General features: G+C 34.6%; 1 protein-coding gene across 1 annotated transcript in view; it reads left to right on the forward strand.

Annotated features, from left to right (window-relative positions):
• URI1 (URI1 prefoldin like chaperone) overlaps window positions 1–25,299 on the forward strand; it is an 84,540-nt gene that overhangs the window by 22,097 nt on the left and 37,144 nt on the right. The window lies entirely within an intron of this gene.

Genomic DNA, 25,299 nt, shown 5'->3' on the forward strand with positions numbered 1-25,299 from the left:
CAATGTATGGATAGTCTCATAGAGCTGGGAGGTAGGTACCTAGACCTTGATATTTCTGTAGAAAGAGACATTTGACATATAAAACAACATTTTGTCAACAATTGTTGCAGAGTAGTCCAAGAAGCTGGATAGCTCAGTGGATTGAGAGCCAGGCCTAGAGACAGGAGGTCCTAGGTTCAAATCTGGCCTCAGACACTTTCCAGCTGTGCGACATTGGGCAAGTCACTTGACCCCCATTGCCCAGCCCTTACCATTCTTCTGCCTTGGAGCCAATACACCAAGATGGAAGGTAACGGTTTAAAAAATAAAAAAATGAATGAATAAATGAATGAATAAATGAATAAATAAATAAAGCACATTACCCAAAGTGACCTGAAATGGATATTGATGATTTGATGCAAATTGCTACACATATTTTTAAAGGCAATAAAGAAAAACAATCAGAAACAAATTATTTACTAGAAAAGATCCAGAAAGAATTAAAATATGTAACTAACAGAATTGATAAACAAGAAAAAAATCATGATACTGATAAAGGGGTTTTTCATAGCCCCACTACCTCTGACTGCTTGCTTTTGATTTGTGTATAATAAGATATAGGGGTTCATTTGGTAACTGAAGTAATGTGCTGTAGCAATATTTGTGCTTTTGTAGAAAATGTAATGGAAGAGACATATAGAATGTCAGTCTCGTACCAAAGGAGGTGGGAAGGTATCCTAGGGAGCATGATACCGCTGGATAACTCCCAAGAAGGAGTATTTCCAATGAAGTCTACCAGGTTCTAGATATTTTGGACCCAAAGAGTATTTTTATCAGCAGTACAGAAGTTTGTATTTTGGAATTTGTTGAAACCTATCTCCTCCAAGGTTGCAAGATTTGCTAGATATAAAAGAACTTGTAGCATGTATTTACACACAGCAATTCATGTGACTGATTGTACCTACTGTTGATAATGAATAATTGACTGTATTTATTGTATTTGACTGACTCCCCTATTGCTAATTGATCCTTCTACTTGAACAAATTGCCCTTCTAGAACAACACATATACTACCTCAAAAAAAAACAAAAAAAAAAAACAACCACAATATCTGTATTAGTGACCTATATTGACCCGATGTGCCTTTTATAACATTTTGTGCCTTTTATGAATTTTTTTATTGCCTAGAATATATTATTGCTTTTATACCTCCATTGCTTTATTTACCTCATTTGCACTCGCACTGCAGATCATGGCAAGCTAAAGAGGAAATTAATCTTATTTTTGGCAAGTAGCCTCTATTTTTTACCTCTGTGATTGTGAAATATATACATTTTTAATATTTTTTGTTTTTCTTTCCTACATATGCGACACAGTATTTGATTTTTTCTCTCATTTTTTGTATTTTAAGCACTTCACCAATATTAAAAAGATTTTTTAAACTGTTTTGATTTTAGCAATAGAATAAGCTAAGATGTCCATTTGCCTAGCATATAAATGTGTACCCAAAAAGCTTCGGACTATGGCAACTTGCCACTAGTTATTTAAATATTATTAGGCTTTTTTGAATATGTTAAATTCAAGAAAAAAGGGACCACAAAGGAGCACAGAAGTTAACCTGCGAAGTGCTACATGAGCACAAAAGGTAAAAGAGACCAAACCAGTCCTAAGGGGATTGATGAGATTCTGCACAAAGAGTGCAAAGACTTGATCATATGTGAGACTTGAAGTTGGGGCTGTTTAAAATGTGTTAAATGCAGGACTTCCTTGTACCACATTTTTTATCATGTATATAACATCAATTTTTCTGGCTCCATTATCCCAAAAAGCGAGGAAATGGGTTAGACCAGTGAATGGTATTTCCCATTTCCTTCAATATCTAGTCTCTTTTTCTATTTTCTTTCATGATTTGGCAACTTAATGTATTCCAGACTGCTGAATTGTGTTAGTAATGATTGTCTTGCAGGCTTATGGGACATGAATCACTATAAGAACCAGTTATGATTTGTAAACATTTTTTCCTTCCTTCCTAGAATTTTTTTTACATTTTAATAATTCCATATTTCACTCAGAGGTTATTCTTTTAAATTTCCTTAGATTCTTTGATATTTTTGACAATTGATTTGTATGCCTTATTAATCCACCATGTATCCCTGGATGATTTTTATATGCATTTCTATATCTTCCTCAGGGTGAAATGTGTTATCCTCCTCAAGGGGACTATGTTATTGTTTTGAATTCTTTATTTTGAATTTGAGCTTAATTTAGAACAAGAGACTACCTCCCAGAATCCAGAAGGTGAACTTATCCACAAGTTGTTGTATTTTCCCTGTGTAAATGTATATACCTTAGTTAATTATATTTAAAAGGATCCATTTTGGAAACTGGTCTCCCAAAGGATCACAGGGGGGAAAGTGCAGGTGGAAAATTGGCCACACCTGAGCTACATTCTCAGCATCCTTTTAAGTATGTATAAAGGCTTGGGAGATAAATTTGGCTGAGACCCATGCTGTGTGGTTCTTTTGGGTTTTGCTTTGGTTAAAGTGTGGCAAGTGTTGGTCTCTGGCTTTGCTCTAGTCACTTGGATGAAGGAATCTCTTTCCCTCTCATTTTTGTCATACTTAAATCTTTTAATTTAAAATATCAGGATTATTTATTCATTTTTACTCCAAAAGAAGGGAAATATTCCTTTTCCGTTTCTGGCATTAGGACATCAGGGTCTGGGAAATCAAAGGCTGTACCCTCTGATTTCAGTGTTTATGGAAATATAAACACAAAACTTCATGTAAAACAATGTCATGAAAACAACATTCTTATAAACTAATACAGAAAAGAATTCTATCAAACTATTATAATTCATTAAATAGAAAAGGTAGAAAATTTAGAAAAAGTACAAAAAACACATTGCATAAGTTTTTACAAAAAATCAAACCACTCCATCAAAACTTACTTATGCAAAATATATTCAAAAGTAGATGAAAATTCAAAACAATCTTATTCTAAATTAAAACATTATTATTATTACACAAAACTGAAACTTTTACATAGAACTGTGCATCCAACTATCCTATGTAAGGAACTTAATCAGTATCAAATACTAACTATATACATATAATACATGCAATATATACCTATATATATGTTAATACATACAATATTTATATGCATGTTAAATATATTTATATGCAAATATACATACGCTATAATACGATTTAATCAAGTCTAATACACATTGACATATATTTACATACCTGTGTGATATATGTAGTGCATATTGTAATGTAATTCAGTACCCTACCCTAATCTAATCTACCTAACTATATCCCTATATACTTCCTAATATCAACACAGAATACCTGAACTCACATATTCCATCTTTAATGAAATCTCCTAAAACTAACCTGTCTACTATCTATGCTACTACTATTCAAACCTACCTAAAATCTAATCAGTATCCTTTTATCTACATGGACAATCATATATAACTAAATCCTATACTAAGTATCTATTCATTGATTCACTAAATGAATCCTAACCATGTTTATATTTATATGTATATGCTTATGTTGTGTTGTGTTATGTTTCTATTGTGTGTAACATGCCTACCAAAACTTTAGATTCTCCATCTTCTCAACCTGCCTGATGAATCCTTTCTTCTCCAAAGTCCATGGGAGTAATATGTACTGTTGAATCCATTGTAATATGCTACACTACATTACACAAATTCTTACAAACATTTGTCCATGAATCACTTGATCCTCTTCACTGAAAATTCTTCTTTAAAAGTCTATGTTACTGAGTGAATGGTCAAACGAAACAGTTTGTTTTATAAAATTATAGAGATTAGCTAAGAAAGAGTTACAGTTTACAGTAATATCAAATCTTATTCACATATTTTTACCTGAAACCTAAGAACAAAAGTAACTACGAAGCCCACCACACGCTGTTCGGTGCAAGCTCACTCAAGAAGGTCAAGAAGGAGGGGGAGACCTGCCTTGGGTAAAGAGGTGGAGGCCTGCTTTGGGTGCAAGCTCAAGACAGTCACAAAAGGAGGGCCACTCTTGTTTCTACAAACTGCTGACTCCTAATATTGTCAGGAAAAGAAACCAAGACTGCAAAGGCCTTTAAAAGTTCAGCAATAATAATAGACTTGAGATTTTTGCATCTATGTTCATTAAGGAGATTGGTCTGTAGTTTTCTTTCTCTGTTTTTGATCTACCTGGCTTTGGGATCAGTACCATATTGGTATAATAAAAGGAGTTTGGTAGGACTCCTTCTTTGCTTATTATGTCAAATAGTTTGTATAGTATTGGAATTAGTTGTTCTTTGAAGGTTCAGTAGAATTCACTTGTGAATCCATCAGGGCCTGGGGATTTTTTCTTAGGGTGTTCTTTGATGGCTTGTTCAATTTCTATTTCTGATTTGGGTCTATTTAAGTATTCTATTTCTTCTACTGTTAATCTAGGCAATTTATATTTTTGTAAATATTCATCCATATAACCTAGAGGGAAATTTAGGTATTTTATAGATATGTATTTAAAGTGTGGCCGCCTGGAATCAACAATTCAGGTTGATTCCATAATTAAATCAGACCCAAGTCAGCATCGGGTTAGGCAGTTTATTTACAATTAGGAAGGTAAAGGTATGGGAATAAAGAGGAAGGGAGAGGCCTGGACGGAGAGAAGGTTAAAAGCTTAAATAAATTAGGCTGCTAGCCAAAAGGCCTAGCAACCAGATAGGCTAGTGCCTACTTAAGGCAGAGTTTTGGAAGTGGCCTAGGTAGGCCAAGGAAGTCAGCCTAACTTACCCCTGTGACAATACAGAGTAGAAGCTGTCTGTGGTCTCAGGAGCTCCTTCAGCACCAAATTCAAGGTGGGAACTGCCTCCACAGGAAGTAACCAACATACTTAAAGAGATAGTGTCTTTTGTCACTTCCTGTGGGTCCACCTCTAATTCAAGTGGACAAATGGCAGTCTTTACACTGATTTTGGGCTGCCCAAAGGGCAGTCCCTATTTCTTGATTTGTTATTTATTGTCACGTGTGGGTAACTTGTCTCCCCTCCCCACTGAGGAAGGTGAGGATGACATCATTTCTATACCTAGGTTAAGTAGAGTTTTGATTATGAATGGGCTAAAGCTAATTCTATTTACACACTAGATTGCTATATTTATTGGGCATATAATTGCCATATAATTGGGCAAAATAGTTTTTTTGATGATTGCCTTGATTTCCTCTTCATTAGAGGTGAGGTCTCCCTTTTCATCTTTGATAGTGATGATTGGGTTTTCTTCTTATCTTTTTTTTTAAATTAGATTGACCAGTACTTTGTTAATTTTGTTTGTTTTTTTCAATATCGGCTTCTAGTCTTATTTATTAATTCAATAGTTCTTTTACTTTAAACTTTATTGATTTCTCCTTTAATTTTTGTAATCTCTAATTGGGTCTTTAGCTGGGGATTTTTAATTTGCTCCCTTTCAATTTTTTAAATTTGCATGCCCAGTTCATTGATCTTTGCCCTCTCTAATTTGTTAATATATGCTCTCAAGGATGTAAATTTCCCCCTAAGTACTGCCTTAGCTGCATCTCACAGCGTTTGGTAGGATGTCTCATCATTGTCATTCTCTTCAATGAAATTATTGATTGTTTCTATGATTTCTTCTTTAACTAACTGGTTTTGGAGAATCATATTATTTAATTTCCAATTAGTTTTTGATTTGCCTGTCCATGTACCCTTACTAATTATTATTTTTATTGTGTTATGAACTGAGAAGGTTACATTTATTATTTCTGCTCTCTTGCATTTGTTTTCGGTGTTTCTATGCCCTATTACATGGTTAATCTTTGTGAATGTACCATGTGCACCTGAAAAGAAGGTGTATTCCTTTTTGTCCCTATTTATTTTTCTCCATATCTATTAAATATAATTTTTCTAGGATTTCATTCACCTCTCTTATCTCTTTCTTATTTATTTTTTGGTTTGATTTATCTAGACCTGAAAGAGGAATATTTAGATCTCCCATTAGTATGGTTTTATTATCTATTTGCTTCTTGAGCTCAGCCAGTTACTCCTTTAGGGATTTGGATGCTATACCATTTGATGCATACATACTGAGTAATGTTATTACCTCATTGTCTATACTGCCTTTTATCAGGATGTAATTACCCTCCCTATCTCTTTTAATCATATCTATTTTTACTTTGGCTTTGTCAGAAATCATGATTGCCACTCCTGCCTTGTTTTTCTCATTTGAAGCCCAAAAGATTTTGCTCCAACCTTTGACCTTAAATCTGTGTATGTCCACCCACCTTATGTGTTTCTTTTCTTTTCTTTTTTTTTTTTTAAACCCTTGTACTTCGGTGTATTGTCTCATAGGTGGAAGATTGGTAAGGGTGGGCAATGGGGGTCAAGTGACTTGCCCAGGGTCACACAGCTGGGAAGTGTCTGAGGCCGGATTTGAACCTAGGACCTCCTGTCTCTAGGCCTGACTCTCACTCCACTGAGCTACCCAGCTGCCCCTCATATGTGTTTCTTGTAGACAATATATGGTAGGGTTTTCATTTCTCATCCACTCTGCTATTTGCTTCTGTTTTATGGGTGAGGTCAACCCATTCACATTCAGAGTTATAATTATCAGTTGTGTATTCCCCAACATTTTTGTATCCTCTCCTAGTTCTACTCCTTCTTATGCTATTTCCTTTTAAACCAGTGGTTTGTTTTTCTTTCTTTTTAATTAGGTTGTCTAAACATTTATCAATTTTTCCATCTTTTCAAATAACCATTTCTATAGTGTTTTTGGTTTCTGTTTCTCCTATTTTTCAAGATTTCCCTTTTTTGCTTATTTTGTAGATACTGATTTTTTTTGACTTCTAAAATTTCGTATTTAGAATTTTACCTTCTTTTGTTAAAGTGTATATATACATATATATTTAAATGTTTATTTTTTATTACATTTGAAGTTCCAAGCTATTTTCTCTTTCTCCCTTCCAGCTTTGAAATTGAAAAGGCCAACATTTGACCCAGATGTCTATATGAAACCATACAATAATATATTTCCATATATTAGGGGTTAATTGAATCTTCCTTCATGGATCCTTTATAGTTGATATGAATATTGATATAACTCAGAATAGCTTAGCTATTCAGAATCTTCAAATAATATTGCTATTACTTTACATAATATTTTTTTGAGTTTTGCTCATTTCATTCTTCATTATTGCATGTGTTTCCATGTTTTTCTAAAATCAACCGGCTCATTTCTTATAGCACAGTTAGTATTCCATCCCAAACATTGTCAGAGCTTATTCAGCTGTTCTCCAGTTGATCAACATCCCCTCAATTTCCAGTTTTTGCCACCACAAAGAGAGCTGCTATAAGTATTTTTGTACAAGTAAGTCCAGTCCTTTTTTATTTTTTGGAGGGGATGCAGATCTAATAGTATTACTGGATCAAAGGGTAAGTGTAGTTTTATAAACCTTTGGACATAGTTCCAAATTGCCCTCAAGAATGGTTGGATCAGTTCACAACAATGCATTAGTGTTCCAAATTTGCCACATCCCCTCCAATGTTTCGCATTTTCCTTTATTGTCATATTGGCCAATCTGATAGAATTATTTTAATCTGCCTTTTTTTAATATGAGTGATTTAGAACATTTTTCATATCATTAATAGCTTTGATTTCTTTGTCAGAAAACTGCTTGTTCATATCCATTATAAATTGGAGAATGAATCAACTGTGTTCTTATAAATTTGACTTAACCTCTGTCAGAAAAATCTATAAAATTATTTCTGTTTTTCCCATTTAATCTAGGGTACATTAATTTTGTTTGTACTAAACTTTTAAAATTTAATATAATCAAATTTTTTCATTTTACATTGCATAATGTTATTTATCTGTTATGTTTGGTCATAAATTTTTCCTTTCTCTATAGGTGATAGGCAAACTATTAACTCGTTCTCCTAATTTGCTTTTGGTATCACCCTTTGTGTTTAAATCAAATACTCATTTTAACCCTATCTTAGTATCAGGTGAGAGATATTGGTTTATATCTAGTTTCTACCCTTCTATTTTCTAGTTTTTCCATCAGTTTTTGCAAAGTAGTGAGTTCTTACCCAAAAGCTGGGATTTAGGGGTTCATCAAAACACGATTGTTATGGTAATTTACTGTTGTATATTGTATATCTAATGTATTCAATTGATCCACCATTCTATTTCTTAGCCCTTACCAGATTTTTTCATTTATTCATTTATTTTTTTTTAGTTACATGTAGAAACAATTTTTGATAATTATTTTCTCTCATTTTATTTTAGGATTCAGATTTTCTCCCTTCCTCCCTTCCTCCCTTCCCTGAGGTGGGAAATAGTCTGATATAGGTATATTAGTACTTTAATGTAATACATATTTCCCTATTGTTCATATTGTGATAGACGACACATTACACATAAAATAAAAATCTCATGAAGGAAATAAAGTAGTAGTACCAGATTATTTTGATAATTACAATTTTATAGTACAGCCCTTTTGTGCTTTTTAAAAATCTCTTGATAAACTTTTTAGTCAGGAGGTCAATTTGTCTTTTTTCTTTTTAACCCTTACCTTCTGTGTATAGTATTAATTCTAAGATAGAAAAGTGGTAAGTGCTAGGCAATTGGGGTTAAGTGATTTTCCAGGGGTTATATGGTTAGGAGGTATCTGAGGCTAGATTCCTCTAAATTTCAGTCCTGTTGCTTATTCTATCTACTGTACTACCTAACTAACCTGTCCATTTATCTTTTTAAAAAATAGCCTTTAAACATGTGGCAATTTGTTTTATTTAATTACTTGTATAGAGATTGTTTTTTTAAATATCACTGATTTTTTGGTATTATGGTCTGTTTTCACTTTTTATTTAAAATATTTTTAAATTATACTGTTTCAATATATCATAAAATCATATAATGTCGCTGGCTATTTATTTAGTTCAGTCTGTACCTGAAAGGAACTCTGTAACACACCTGGTTGTTATCATCCAGCCTGTGCTTAAAGTTGTCATTCTGTCTCTCCTTTAAAGTAATCTGTTGAGGGTGAATCCACCTCTTGCTAAAGCAGCTCATTCTAATTTTTTGGAAATTTTTCTAGATATAGAACTTTTAAATGAGTTCTTTTTGTCTTTCACTAAGGAAACTCTCCATTGTGGATTTAATCTTGTTTAATCTAGTTATTTTTAAATTTCTATATTAAAAATTATAAATTATTCCTAATTTCTTCTCATAACAATTTCATTTCTGTTGAACTGTTCTGGAATTTTTTGCTTCATGGTCTTTTGGAATTCCACAGAATTTTATTTTTTTCAGACCTTGTTTCATTTTCCTGTGTGTTGTAATATTAAGAGAGTTTTGTAATCCCTTTGAAGATTTAGTATTCTCTTTGTTGATTTATTTGCTTGTACTCTGGGTTTTTGTTAAATTTTCCTCTCAAAACATTTGATGTTTCAGCCTTTTTTTCCTTATTTTCTTTTCAGTCCCTTTCTTATATATCTTATGTATTTCCTTCCCCTCTTCCATTTGGTAATGTGTATATCCCCAAGGATTGGACTTCAAAACTTTATCAGTCTCCTCTAATGTTGTGGCATTTAGAATCTTGCAATTTAAGTCCCTATTTTTTAGGGGTAGGGGAAGGGTGGATAGGACTGGACCTAGGTGCTTTCTCTTAAAGGACTGGCTCAATGTCCCAATTCTTCCTTTGGTAATCTTATTTTCCTTCTGTGCCTGCTCAGAATTAGGGTTGGAAATGATTTTTTTCTGAGCCAATATTTACTACTTTTTTCAGGATTGGAGGAAGGTTAGAAGGCTGTTCCAAAAAAAAAAAGTTGCTGAAGTTTTGGATGCCTCTAATTTAGAGACTTACCCCAGGCAGAAGATAGCATTTTTGTTCTCCATCCCTTTCATGAGACGCCATAGAACCAGCGCCTTTTGCAAGATGGACATAGGTAGGGATAGATAGGCCTCCAAAACAATCCCATGGATTATAATCCCTGCTAAGAGGCTAATGGGATAGGGGTGCTAAGTGAATAGTGTTCCTTAATGTTAATTCATAAGGATTTTACCTTGTTGTTGTCGTCCCTTCCCACCCCCACCCCCCATCTCCTATCCCCATCTCTTTTCTGCCCCATTCAGTGGCAATTGCTCTACATCTGGCACACAATTTCTCTTTTAGGAGGTATTTGAAAATTATTGGGTTTTGGAGAAAGTGTTTAGGCTACTATTTTTTTTTTTTCAATTTTTTTTGAACCCTTAACTTCTGTGTATTGGCTCCTAGGGGGAAGAGTGGTAAGGATGGGCAATGGGGGTCAAGTGATTTGCCCAAGGTCACACAGCTGGGAAGTGTCTGAGGACAGATTTGAACCTAGGACTTCCCATCTCTAGGCCTGATTCTCAATCCACTGAGCTACCCAGCTGCCCCATTTAGGCTACTATCTTGTTGGTTTGGTGGCAACACTTGAGTCACTCCAATCTGATTTCTGACAATCCATCTTTTTAACACCAGTTTTCTTTTGGTATTGCTATGTGGTCGTGAATTAAGGAACATTTCATTTCTGAATTCAAATTGTAAATGACCCAGGGTTGGGGGATAATTGGATGTATGTATGGTATGTAGACAGAATGAAGTTAGTAATAAGTGATGACTTGCTCAAAGGATGTGGAGCAAAAGATCTTTAGGAGATGTATAATTGGAAAAGGAAGTGACATATTTGATTTGTTGAAAATGTATGGGTCGACATGGACAAGAATAGTTCAATATGAGAAGATATGTATAGATTTTATTGGCTATATATTATTGGAGAGAATATCTATGTTTATAAGGCCACAGATGCATTGTGAAATATATGAATTTGTTCTATTCATTATAGCAGAACCATGTAGAAATATCTTTGCATATTTATAGAAATCAGGGTTTATAATATTTGCTAAAATGTAAAATGAAACATCTTTTTACTTAAATGATATAATAATTTGATTTGGGTTAGGTGTGGAATTGATGTCAGTATCATATTAATTCTTGTTTGAATGAAATGAGAAAGAGTTGAAAAATTACCAGCAAGCATCTAGAAGTACTTAGCTTCAACAGCCTCAGAGGAAGTGTCTCTGCTCACCAAGGAATGGTAACAATGGATGGTCTCCGATGTTCACAAAATCCAAGTCAGGTTCTGAAGATACCTTTCTTTGAAAACTAGGGAAAACAAATCCCTGTTGGCAAGGACCTAAATCAATGTAGTATGGAAATTGTGGTAGATTTTAGTTATATCCCAAGCCAGAATTGGATCTCAGCAATTTATTTTGACCTCTTTCTTCAGCTTAGTAAACATTTGAGTACCTATAATATGCCAAACACCTAACCCTTGGTTAGTATTTCTGGCCTTAAGGATTTTATAATCTGAATTTAGTAAGGCAAATAATCAAATGGAAAATTGAGTTTTTGCTAAAGTTTCTCTTTAGTGTTGAACACAAATCACAAAGAAGTCTTTAGGAATGCTGTGTGGAGTGGAATTCTCAGGGAGGCTCATATCCCCAAAAATCACTCTAATGAGCAGACAGGAGACTTGGCATTTGTTTTTATTTAAAAGTTACTTTTTGGATGTGAGTGTGGGAGCAGTTATCCATTCTATCTGAGGTTTTTTAAACAGATATTTAACTCTAATAAAATATGGAAATTGACATGCTGGAAACTGGCAGTAATTGATAGTGCTATTCTTCAAAAGACTGTAAATAAACAACTGTAAAATGCTACATTGGGTGCTCTTGTTTACCTAAAGAAAGTTTATAAAATGTGCTCTCAATAGCTTCATGGTAAAGAATATATTTCTTCTCTAGAGATTCCACAGTCATGCTCATTATTACTACTTTAAAATGATGTTTTCTTTTGGGGAAAAATAAATATCAGAATCAACATTATATTAGTAGTCATTGAGTATCTAGTACTTATAATATGCCTTACTAGGTAAGGGGGAAATGTGCTTAGCATGTAGAAGAAGCATAAGGCTTGGTCAGTTAAATACAATTGAATACAAATATTCAATAAGGGCTTATCCTATGGAAAGTAAAAATTCAATGTTGAAAAATGACAAAACTTGTAGTTTATATACAATAGAGAAATATAATAGACAATATAATGCCACAGGACAAAAGAGAGAATGAATGTTGTGTGAACTCTGAGGAAGGAAGGAGAAATAATCTTCTAAGTAGAAAGTGGGAAAATTTCATGGAGGAAGTGACTTCAAAGTTGGCCCTTTAACAGAAGAAATTCAACAGATAGAAGTGGAGGATGATGTCTCTTCTAAGGATGGGGAATAGTATTAACAAAAGGCCATGTTGAGGATGAGAGAGAAGAGGAAAAGAAACAGACTGAGAGTAGTGTAGTTTAGTTAGAATATAAAATATATAAAGGGAAATAGTAAAAGATAAAGTTACTGTTGAGGTTGGATCCAATCAGTAAATAAATATTTATTAAGGGCTTACTGTGAGCCAGGCAGTATGCTAAACAAAAGATAGTTCCTACTCTCATAGAGTTCACAGTTCAATGGAGGAGAAAACATACAACTATGTACAAATAAAATATATCTAGAATAAATTGGAAACAATTAATGGGGGTGGGGGAGGGGAAGGGATTAGAATTAAGAAAGACTTCCTGGAGAAGGTAAAATTTTAACTGGGACTTGAAGGGAGTCAGTCAGGAGGTGGAGATGAAGATAATTCCAGGCATGGGGATCAGCTAGTGAAAATGCCTGTAAAGCTGGGAGACAAAGTGTCTTATTTACAGAACGTTAAGGAGTTACTGAATCAAGTGATATAAGGTATAAGAAGACTAGAAAGATTAGGAGAGGTCGTTATAAAGACTTTTAATACCAAGCAGGATTTTGTATTTAATCCTGGAAATTAAAGGGAACCACTAGATTTTATTTAATTGGGGGAATGAAGGGGGGGCCAGGCCTATGCTTAGGAAGGTTATTTTGGCATTTGGGTGGAGAATGACTTGTGGCAGGGAGGTCAAGAACCAGACTGTTGAAATAGTGTAGTTGTGAGGTGATGAAGACCAACATCAGGGTAGTAGCATAGTCAGAGGAAAGAAAGTGGCATTTTTTTTTTTTAACTCTTACCTTCCATCTTGGAATCAATACTGTGAATTGGTTTCAAGGCAGAAGAGTGGTAAGGGCTAGGCAATGAGGGTTAAATGACTTGCCCAGGGTCACACAGCTGGGAAGTGTTTGAGGCCAAATTTGAACCTAGGACCTCCCCTCTCTAGGCCTGGCTTTCAATCCACTGAGTTATCCAACTGTCCCCTGGCATGTTTGAGAGAGGTTAAGGAGGTAATATTGACAGGCCGTGTTAATAAATTTGCTGTGGTGAAGTGAGAAGGAGGGAGGAATCCTGAGTGGCTGGGTGGGTGGTCGTACCTTTGACAGTAATTGGGAAGTAAAGAAGAATGAATGATTTAGGGAGAAAGATAATACATTTAGTTTAGGGTATATTGACTTTTTTTTCTTTTAAAACCCTTACCATCTGTCTTAGAATTGATACTAAGTATCAGTTCCAGGGTAGAAGAATAGTAAGGGCTAAATAATTGAAGCTAAGTAACTTGCCCAGGAATTTGAATCCAAGACCTCCCATCTCCAGGCCTGACTCTCCATTGAGCTACCTAGCTGTCCCTAGTTTTGGATATATTGACTTTAAGATAATTACAAGATGGAGATATTCATCTAGTAGGCATTTGGAGATGTAAGACTGGACAGAGCATGTTAGAAGACAGATTGGGCTGGATAGGTAGATTTGGGTATCATCAGCATAGAAATAATCATTAAAACCATGGTAGCTGGTGATATGAACAAGTGAAATAATATAGCTGGAGAAGAGAGAAGGCCCAATACAAAGCCCTGAAGGACACTTACGGTTAATATGCATGATCTGAATGAAGATTCAGGGGTGCTCAGGAAAGTAGGAGAAGAAACAGGAGAGAGTTATGTCATTAAAGCCTAGAGAAAAGTTAGTAATAAGAAGAGGGTGTTTCATACTGTCAGAGGTTTAGAAAGGTCAAAAAGGCAATAATTGAAAGGCCATTAGATTTAGCAGTGAAGAGATTATTGGTAACCTTGGAGAGAGTAGTTTTGATTGGACATCGTGTTTGGAAGCCAAACACCAAAGAAAGAAGAAAAGAAATCTGGGAACTTATTATAGATGCCTCAAGAAGTTTAATGACAAAGGGAGGAGAGGTATGGGATGACAGCCAGCAGAGATAGATGAATTAAGAGAAGGTTTTTTGTGTGAGCATGGAGGAGACATGGGCATGTTTGTAGGCAGTAGGAAAGCAGCCTGTAGACTGGGAGAGATTGAAGATAAATGACAGAATAGAGCTGGTGGGGCAATCTGCTGGAGAATATAAGATAAAATGAAATTACTTATACATGTAGATGAGTTATTGTTGTTATACCTTATCATCAGTATATTGAGAAGGGCTAACTTCTCACGTAAAATGGGTAAAGGAGATAGTTGTGAAGACATCGACATCTAGTTGATGTGAGATGAGAAGAGGGAAGAAAAGGAACTCATGGTGAGTGGCTTGGTTTCCTCTCCCCCAACCCCCCCATAAAATATGAGGCAGAGTTTTCAAGGGACAGGAATTATAGGAGATTTTATGAGGGATGAAAAGGTTTTGAAAAACTATGGTATGAGTGGGATAGCTAATTCAGAAGGTATAAAAAGGATTGCTTTTCTGTATTGAGGATTCAGTTGAAGTTGTGTAACATAAATTTGTAGTGGACTGAATCGGCACAGTTTTGTGATTTTTTTTTTTTTTTAACTGTTCAGTGTGTTAGAGCAATAACAGCAGCAGATGCCCTGGTCAGAGCAAGATAGACCATAGGGTAAGGGTGGGTAAAGGACATAGGGTAAGAGAAGAGGACAGTGGAGAGTTGAATGGGTTCACCAAGGAGTCAAGATATGGAAGGAATATGGAAGGAAGTAGTATAGGACTGATGGGAGAGAATGGAGATTGTTGTCCAGTCATTTCAAACTCTTGATGACCCCATTTGAGGTTTTCTTGGTAAGTATTGGAGTGGTTTGCCATTTCCTTCTCCAGCTCATTTTAGATGAGAAACTGAAGCAAATCAGGGATAAGTGATTTCTTCAGGATCTCACAGGTAGTAAGTATCTGAGGGTGGATTTGAACTCTGGAAGATGAGTCTACCCGACTTCAGACTGGTCATTCTATCCATTGGGGATACCTATACCTAGTGGGAGATTAGTATGTGGACAAAGAATAGGTATGACTTTTTTTTTTTTTTTTAAACCCTTAACTTCTGTGTATTAGTTCCTTGGTGGAAGATTGGTAAGGGTAGGCAATGGGGGTCAAGTGACTTGCCCAGGGTCACACAGCTGGGAAGTGTCTGAGGCCGGATTTGAACCTAGGACCTCCTGTCTCTAGGCCTGGCTCTCACTCCACTGAGCTACCCAGCTGCCCAAGGTATGACTTTTTGAGGTAGAATGACAGATTGTGATCAGATAAGGGAATTTCAGAGTTCTTGAAAATTAAATAGTAGTGCATTTGTAGGTGAGGCAAGATGCAGCATATATCCATCTTTGTATGTAGTTGAGTTAGAATGAAGGGGTAGGTAATGTCAAATGAATAGTTGGGAAACTGTGAGGTTAGGGTGTTTCAGAGAGTATTACTGTAGTTCCCCAGTATGAGGACAGAGGTTGAAGAGAAGAGGCTGTAACTGAGGTACTGAACTCATTGAGGAAAGAAGAGGATTGTCCTGGAGGTAGGTAGACAGCAGCTACCAGAATTTTGATTGGGTGGTAGATAAGAATTGGATGAATCTCAAAGGAGAAGTACTGAGTAGTGGGAGAAGGGAAGAAGCTGAAAGTGTAGTGAAAGGGGGCCCCAAGTAAGGAGTGTTCTAATTCCTTTACCTCAGCCAATGTGTAGTGGGGGTAGTGAATGAAAAGGTGCCAGAAGAGAAGCCCAGTAGACTATCTTTGGGAGGAATTCTCAACTGGGGAGAGTCAGAAAATAGAATAGGTGGGAAAAGAAAAAGATTCAAGATGAAGGTAGGTTTGTTCCCTCCATTCTAGAGAGCACAGTAGAAAGGATGGGTAGCTTTAAAGTAGAAGATTGTGGAAGAGCTGTGGGTGCAAGGTTAAGAATTAATTAAAGGGCTATGGGTTGAGGGGGTAGTTGATTGATCATTAGAGAATGAGTTCTGATGGGTTTTATTGTCTTCTAGGGTTTGGCCTTAGATAATTTAGACCTGGAACTCTCCCCAGTGCAGGAGACCCAGAGTGAAGGAAAAATATTTTGCTCCTTCCTGGGGAGTTGTTGGGTTATAGAGAGTCTTACATTCCAGGATCAGGAATTAAAGATTTTTTTTTAAAATAACTGATTTAATTTTATTTTTTTCTTTATTTCTTTTTTTTAAATTTTGTTTTTTAGAAAATTTTTTCCCATGGTTACATGATTCATGTTCTTACTCTCCCCTGAACCCCCCCAAACCCCCACCCCCCATAGCCGCCAAGCATTTCCGCTGGTTTCTTTATGTGTTATTGATCAAGACCTATTTCCATATTATTGATAATTGTACTAGGGCGGTCATTTAGAGTGTACCTCCCAAATTATGTCCGCATCAACCCATGTATTCAAGCAGTTGTTTTTCTTCTGTGTTTCCACTCCTGCAGATCTTCCTCTGAATGTGGGTAGCATTCTTTACCATAAATCCCTCAGAGCTGTCCTGGGTCATTGCAGTGCTGCTAGTACAGAAGACCATTACATTTGATTTTGCCACAGTGTAGCAGTCTCTGTGTATAAGGTTCTCCTGGTTCTGTTCCTTTCACTCTGCATCAATTCCTGGAGGTCATTCCACTTCACATGGAATTCTTCCAGTTTATTATTTCTTTGAGCACAGTAGTATTCCATCACTAAATTTTTATTACCATACAATGGAAAGAATATTATATTTAGATTCTGAGGTCTTGGGTTTCAATTTTAGCTTTGCTATTTATTGTATGACAAGAACAAGTAAATGATTTAATTGGGCCTCAGTTTCCTCGTCTGGAAAATGAGGAAGTTGTCCCTTTGCACTCTACTTAAATACTTCTATGACTTAGAAGTTCTTGTAAATTGGTCTATTTTTAACTGTTTGGGATCATGAGTCATGGGTTTAGAGCTAAAAGTGTGTGTGTGTGTGACCTTAGAGATGAAACCGTCTCATTTTATAGACTGTATGCTCTAAGATACTTATATTTCTTTTAAAGAAATAAACTGCACTCTAAATATGTTTTTCACATACATAAATGAGACAAATGACCTACGTTAACAGACCATTTATTTTAAGATTTTCTGATATTTGATTGTTTCCTTGATAAGCTTGTGATCTATGACTTAAACATTTGCACCCTGCAAGAGATTTTATTATTGCTGTTAAATAACATTCAGAGAATTTTGAAATTTATTTCATTGGATAATTCAAATTTCTACTCTTTAGGGATATGGGATAGGGACTGGCCCTGTAATTTCATTGGAATAGGGAATTCCTAGGTGAAGAAACTTCCCCTATCACTGTACACTTGTCTTAGAAAATTGCCTAGAACACTAAAAGATTAAATGTTTTTGCATGGTATCACAACCCATAAGTGTCAGAAGGAACTTGATTCCAGGTCTTGTCTCTAAGGCCATTCCATGCTACATTTACTTAGCCACTTAAATTGGACTTCTATGATGTCTAAAAAAAAAAAAAAAGCTAGATTTAAAAAGTTGTCTGTGCTTCCACTAATAAGGACTAGTAAAAAACTAAGACTCTAGAAGCACAGATGCTGATTATTACTGGAACTATCACAGTGTCTCAAATATATCTTTATAAATATTTTTATTAAATCTGTTATTAACAAAACTAGCGAAATATTGATGATTTAATTGGGGATTGCATTTGGATTCAGAGGTCATAAAATCATAGAGTTAGAGCTGGAAGGGACCTTTAGAGTCTACCTGGTGTAGCCCCTTTATTTTACAGATAAGAAAACTGAAGATACTAGTTTGGCTGGTGATCATGGAGTCACACAGCTTTAAGTGTCAGGATTTAAGATTTGAATCTATGTCTTCCTGACTCCAAATTCTGTACTCTTTCCTCTATGCCAGTGGTTCCCAAACTTTTGGCCTACTGCCACCTTTCCAGAAAAAATATTACTTAGCCCCCTAGAAATTAATTTTTAAAAAATTTTAATAGCAGTTAATAGGAAAGATAAATGTAACTGTGGCCATCACTGCTCCACTTGATTGCAGCACCCACCAGGGGGCGGTGGTGCCTACTTTGGGAATCACTGTTCTATGCCATTCTGCATTTTTTTTTTTAAACCCTTGTCGTCTGTTTTAGAATCAATACTGTGTATTATTAGTTCCAAGACAGAAGAGTGGTAAGGGCTAGGCATTGGGGATTAAGTGACTTGCCCAAGGTCACACAGCTAGGAAATGTCTGAGGTCAGATTTGAACTCAGGACCTATCTCTAGACTTGGTTCTCAATCCAACCTAGCTGCCCTCCATGTCATATATATATATATATATATTTTTTTTTTTTTTTTTAAACCCTTGTACTTCAGTGTATTGTCTCATAGGTGGAAGAGTGGTAAGGGTGGGCAATGGGGGTCAAGTGACTTGCCCAGGGTCACACAGCTGGGAAGTGGCTGAGGCCGGGTTTGAACCTAGGACCTCCTGTCTCTAGGCCTGACTCTCACTCCACTGAGCTACCCAGCTGTCCCCCTCCATGTCATATTTTATAGGTTCTGAGTTCTAATCTCAGTTTTGCCATATTATGTTCAACTGTTGTTAAGATGCTTTAGTGGTTTAACAAAGCTTCAGTTTGCTCTTCTATAAAATCTATTGTGTGAAGGAAATTGTTGAGGGGATTTAGGTTATGAGGATAGAATGGCGGCTTTGATGCTCCTTGTAGCCAGCAGGAAAAAGACAGCAATAGAGAAATGAGTCCTGAGATCATGAGAACAGGGGCAGGCTGGATTTCCCCTTGGGTGGCCCAGGGAAAATAGAACAACCACAGTTGGCTCCTGAGGCATGAGTTTTAATAGTCAGTGGTCCATGTTAGCGTGGCAGCTACAGAATAGCAAGTCAAATGGAGCACACAGCAAGGAAAATAGTCTTTCTTTTTCCATCCTTTCCCCCTACCCTTTTTTAATTAAATAAAATAATAAAATCCATAGCCAGTCTCACAGTTTTAATCAAAACACTATAAAATGAAGGTATTGAACAAGATGAACAATCTAGTACATTTTAGTCTATAAGCTAATAAATGAACTGGTTCAAATAGAAAAACAACAAACTAACACAGTATTTTAAAGTTCGCAAAGTTTTACACACAAATTGTTTGATCATCACAACCCTGATATGTTTATATTATAAGTATGTTTGGTTTTTTCAGACAACTGAGTAAACAATGCCATGGTTATTCACCGTTATATGTAAGAGTTGTAATTAAACTCAGATTTCCTTTGATGCCAATTCCAGTGCTCTGTCTACTATGCCAGATTTCCCCCCAACAATATTATCCTCTTAATGACATTAACAAACTGAGCTAATTTGCTGCGTATCTCTTAAGTTGCTTGACTTTCCTGAAGTCTAGTCAATAGTTATCATGAGTCACTGGTCACCATTAGCTACAGAGGCATGGTTAATTTGGACTCCGTGAAGCTTACATAAAAATTTGTAACCTTATCACTAAATTAGCACATTAAAAAACCTATGATTATTAGCATTTTAAGGGTCTAGTTAATATTTACTTATATTTTCCCACCTTAATTTTAAAATTGATTTTTCTGAATTTTGAATTTTAACCTATATTAATAGCTTCTACCTGATAAGTAACAAAACTGAATAAACCTGAACTATTTACTGTTCAGTTTTGTTCTTCTTTTAAATGACCTTACTCTTGATTTGTGATAATTGAAGTTATACAGTTCACATTGTTAGGTGTTAACTATTTGGCATACTTGCCATACTGAAATCAGCATTATCTGATACTCAACAATACTTAAAGAATTTACAGTGCTTTTAGATCTACTGTCAAGATTGTCAAGACACATTATCTTTCCTAGTTGGGTTACTCTTAACAGTGGCCCTGTCAAGTTTTATTCCATGTTTTTGAAATTTAAGAGTAAATGTGAGTTCTTTATAGCCAATTTGGTTGATTTATAGATAAGTGAATTAATTATCCTAAGAGGATTAGGAATTTCCTATTAACATCTGTTTATCTTTATTCTTAGAGGTATAGCAAGATGTATACATCCACAGAAACCTAAATATGGTGCAGGAAGAAAAATAGAAATAGATATGAATTAAACCCTTCAAGATGGGTAGAAATAGAGCAGGAACTATATACACTTATTGAAGTACTTGGAACTGTGTAGGAGGAAATACTTGAAGGAGAAAAGATACACAGATAGAGTCGGTGCAGAAGACAGGGAATGATGAGGGTACTGTGCAAAGGGAGACACACAATCATATATTTATGTAAAAGGAAACTAAACTTGCTTGAATACTGAGAGAATCTGCTGTTCATAAAAGAGATAAGGAGCTCGTGCAATAATAGATATACATTAGATGTTGGGGTTTTGAATTTGGTTTGTTGTAGGTAAATTTTGGAGAAAAATGAGTGCTGTATGGAGAGTATTCATGTCATCTGAATATTCTCAGTTCTCAAAGCAAATGTCTCTTTGACAGCATACTTAGAAAGTGGATTACTTTGGATTGATTAATCTTTTAAAATCTTTGGTGGTTTTAAAAACAATCTAAAAAACTTAATTGTCAAAGCACCATTCTTTACAAAAATATCAATTAATGTTTTTCATTTATGCCAAAATAGAAAGTAATGTTAATAAAATGTCTCAGTTAATTGATAAGATATCCTTTTTAAGTAGCAAACTTAAAAACAAAGATTACAAGGTCAGTAATAAGAATACATGTTATAGAATCAAACTGTTTAATTCCAGAAAACTTTGATTGAAACGGTACAAAAGGGGGCAGCTGGGTAGCTCAGTGGATTGAGAGCCAGGCCTAGACACAGGAGGTCCTAGGGTCAAATCTGGCCTCATACACTTCGCAGTTGTGTGACCCTGGGCAAGTCACTTAACCCCCATTACCTAGTCCTTTCCACTCTTCTGCCTTGGGACCAATACATAGTATTGATTCTAAAGTGGAAGGTAAGGTTTAAAAAAACAACAAACAGTACAAAAACTAACATTTTATTAACTCAAACCCTTAAAGGATAATTGAGAATGGAAAAAAAAAATTGTCTTCAAGGAGATGCACATCATTTAAAGACATAATACCATTTGGAATTTTTCTAAACGGAGTTCCCTCATTTGGCTTTCTTGATGCACTACCAATGTGATATTGTATTTATTAGCATGGAAAACTCAGGTCGATGCCCCCTTGTGGTTCTTGAATATAACATATCTGTTTCACAGAAGACCTTTTCAAACATTTTATATCAGAAGACAACATTCATTTGTAAAATAAATTTAGAAAATGACAAATTCTGAAAGAAAATTTCTAAAAACCTTTACTCAAAAACCAGGTTTTTGAGACAACACAATGTCTCAAATTTAAAAAATTCTTTGTATTTTATAATCTTTGGTGGATGGTGTTTTAAAGCCACATTTATTGAAGCACTTTCAGAGACTTAGTTTCCTCATAAGAGAATGGAACTACTTACCCAACGTGCCTTTCAACATTAATCTATGATTATAAATTTTGACACAAAGAAATAGTTTTTTCACCCTGTAATATTTTCCTTTGATTGTCATTTTAGAGAAATAAATGGTTAATGGCCAGTTAAAAATGTATTTTTAAATCTTAAGAGATCTCATATGGTGGCATGATAGCAGGTATATAAACAAAACAAGTACTAGGATGTGGTTTATATGTATAGTTTGCTTTTTATGGCAAATGTATTAAAAGACTTCTTTTGTTTTTAATAATATAGTTTCATATAAACTAAACAAAAACTGATTGCTTTTCATGTTTTATAATCACATTTTCTTGTAAGATATAGGGATATTTTTACTCTTCTATGAGCTTTTAAAGAAGGTATCTTTTGTGAATTTAGCTGTTTCGTAGTAAAGAGAGCATAGTGTTATTATTTTATGTCCATAGGTGAGTCTAAAACTAAATTGCAGAACAGATACTGATCTGCATTGTTAGAAGGCATTTGTTATAACAGTGAAATCATACTCATCTATAAAAGGAGAGGTAAACTAGATGATTACTGAGGCCTATTCCATTTCTAAATCCTATGATTTTTTTTTTTTAACCCTTACCTTCCGTCTTGGAATCAATACTGTGTATTGCTTCCAAGGCAGAAGAGTGGTAAGGGTAGACAATGGGGGTCAAGTGACTTGCCCAGGGTCACACAGTTGGGAAGTGTCTGAGGCCAGATTTAAGCCTAGGACCTCCCATCTCTAGGCCTGGTTCTCAATCCATTGAGCCACCCAGCTGCCCCCTAATTATTATGATTTAAAAGAATGGATGGACTAATATTTGCTTTGGTGTAAGGAAGAACCATGCCACTGAAATAAATTACATCAAAGAGTCTTAAATCTTTTTTTGTTTTCCTCATGTTAACCCTTTATAATATACCACAGTTACACTTTTTCTCATTGTATAGTTGAGGGAAGAGATTTAGAAGAGAGGAAATGACTTTTCCAATTGAGTCAGGCAGCTATGTAAGACAAGCTTATAAGTTTTAATTTAATACTGAAACCTTCCTCTTCTGACTTCATGTTTGTTTTTTTGACCGTCATATTCATTTAGATTTATTTTAGTCTAATAGACAGCACACTGAAATAATGGATCTGAATCTCTCTTAATAGATATTCACTTATGTTCTGTGAACTCTGGTTTCCTCAAGTGAAATTAATACATTTTAATCTATTTATATTTTTGCTATTATATTTTTTAATGAATGATCTTGTCCAGTTTTGACATAGAAACCGTGTTTTCTCTAAGGAGAAAGCATTTTTTGCTCTCCTAAAAAGGTTTTGTTTATCACTGAAGTCTTTGGTTGAATATTGTAACTGAATAGATCATTCATTGTCGTTTTTTTATACTTGAAAATTTTCCTAGGCAGCAATTACTAGTAACTTGTTACTGCAATATAATAAACAGATTTATAGTAATGAAAATAGAATAGATATATACATTATGTAGGGTTCGAGGAATAATTTTATTTTTAAAAGTTAAACCCTACATAATGTGTTCATACATATATGTTTTATATTTATACATAAATGATGACTTTAAAGTAATAAAACAGATTTCTGTTTTAGACATGAGATTTGTCTCATTACTTTATTGCCAAATGGTATAGCTATTTGTATAAATTGAAAATTGCAATCATTGCTTTTCTATGATTAAGACACTTGTGTTTATTTTTATATGTAAATGAATTCCCTTAAGAAATGAATTGAGGTTTCATGAAATTACTTAAATTTCATCAAGAAATCAAGTGGTTGTTATTGTTCAAATCAGGTATACTCGAATGTCATATTATACATTTTCCTCTTAAAATTTTTTTCCTAGGCTGAAGCATTATATACAGTAACTTTTAAAAAAGCCTCAATCCAAACAAAATGGCCTTCTCTTTTCCCTAAAAATATATTGCCCCCCCCCGAAAAAAACCCCTACAAACTTAAAAGATATTCAAAATATTCATCAGAAAACTTTCTTCTTGAACCTTTTTATTCCTCTTTTGGGAATTTACTTGGTCAGTGTTCCTCATTCCTCAGTTTTAAGAATTTAGCCTGCTCTAGGCTACATTTAGTTAATGCTTTATCATCTGATTCTGTAAATACTTTATCTCATTAGCAGATACTTTGGTCCTAAGTGTATGTAAGGGAATATTTTGGTGGTAAATTGTTCTTCTGAGAAACACTAAATAGATTCTTCTTTGTTCTACCCTTCAGTATCTATTCACTTATTTCAGGAAGGAAAAATGAAATTAAAATTGATTGGTGGCCTTCTTTGGGGGGAAAAGAGAGGGGACAGTATATGGGGTGAAAAAAATAGCATATGCTATTCTAACCAATGGCTTGATTTTTAAACGTTAAAAGCATATGTACCCAATTTACATATTTACTAATTAAAAAGTCTTCTTGGAAACATTAAGTAGACTATCTTCTATAACCTTTAACATTGTTGCTAATGGATATAGCCTAGAAAATTTCATAGAAGGTCCTTTAAATAATGTAAATGATTATGAATATGTAACTAGTTAATATGCAGCTACGAAAGGATTATCATGTAGAGGTTAATGAACATGCTGCTCTTATGGTTTGCAGGGCTTTTCTTTTTGTGCTTTTAGCTCACTTCATGCATGGAAAGACATGCATTGGGAATGGAAAGCATCCTGTCTTGTTTTTGGTCTCATCTTTTAATGGGCCAATTAAATAGGAACTTTGAAGAAGGATTTCATAAAAATTTCTTTTTTTTTTCAATTTATATTTAATTCTGTTTGTCTGTTTTACAATCATCACCAAATCTGAAACGGTGAAATGGATTGATGTGGTTTTAGCTTAGCTCTTCCAGATGCAAAGCCAGAACTATTATATATTACCACTGTTATTAAGTGTTGCTACATGATTGATACTTACTGGGAAAGCTTCATTTTAAAGCTGATTTTTTATTCTGAATTAGTAGTATGGTTAGGTCTGATTATAGCATACATTTAAAAAACAGTATTGTTGCCTTAGTATTTAAAATATAGCAAAGGAGGACATTTATGTTAGGAAATTATATTAAAATGTAGAAATTTAGTAGGAGATTTAAATTCTTGTAGTTTGTGATGAAATAGTTGGAATATAAATTGTTTGACACCAGGTGATATAGCTCAAATTAGCATTTTAGCATTATTTTAATATTTTAATTTACTTGTCAAATAAGGGCATGCTGTTTTAAGTTCTTGGGATTATTAAGTTAGATAGGTAAAAGTAGGAAAAAACAGGTCATAAACTTTCAGTACTGCTATCCCTATGTTTTCCTACGTTATTTTTTGGTTAATATTAGCTGAGTCATGTTTGGGCAGAGCTTTTTTGAGATTTTGGGAGTGTTTTACTGTGACCAAGCATTTTTTTTTAAAGAGATGATTTTAATTAAACTAGTTCAGGAAAACCGCTTTTGTGCTTATTTTATATAGCTAGTGAAGTATAACAGGAACAATCTTAAATAGCTATATGCTATATTTAGAAACATATTCTAAGACTTATGCTTAGTCTTTTTAGAGATCTAGGTTTAA

Source organism: Gracilinanus agilis, chromosome 2 (genome assembly GCF_016433145.1).
Source record: "Gracilinanus agilis isolate LMUSP501 chromosome 2, AgileGrace, whole genome shotgun sequence".
NCBI classification, from domain to species: Eukaryota; Metazoa; Chordata; class Mammalia; order Didelphimorphia; family Didelphidae; genus Gracilinanus; species Gracilinanus agilis.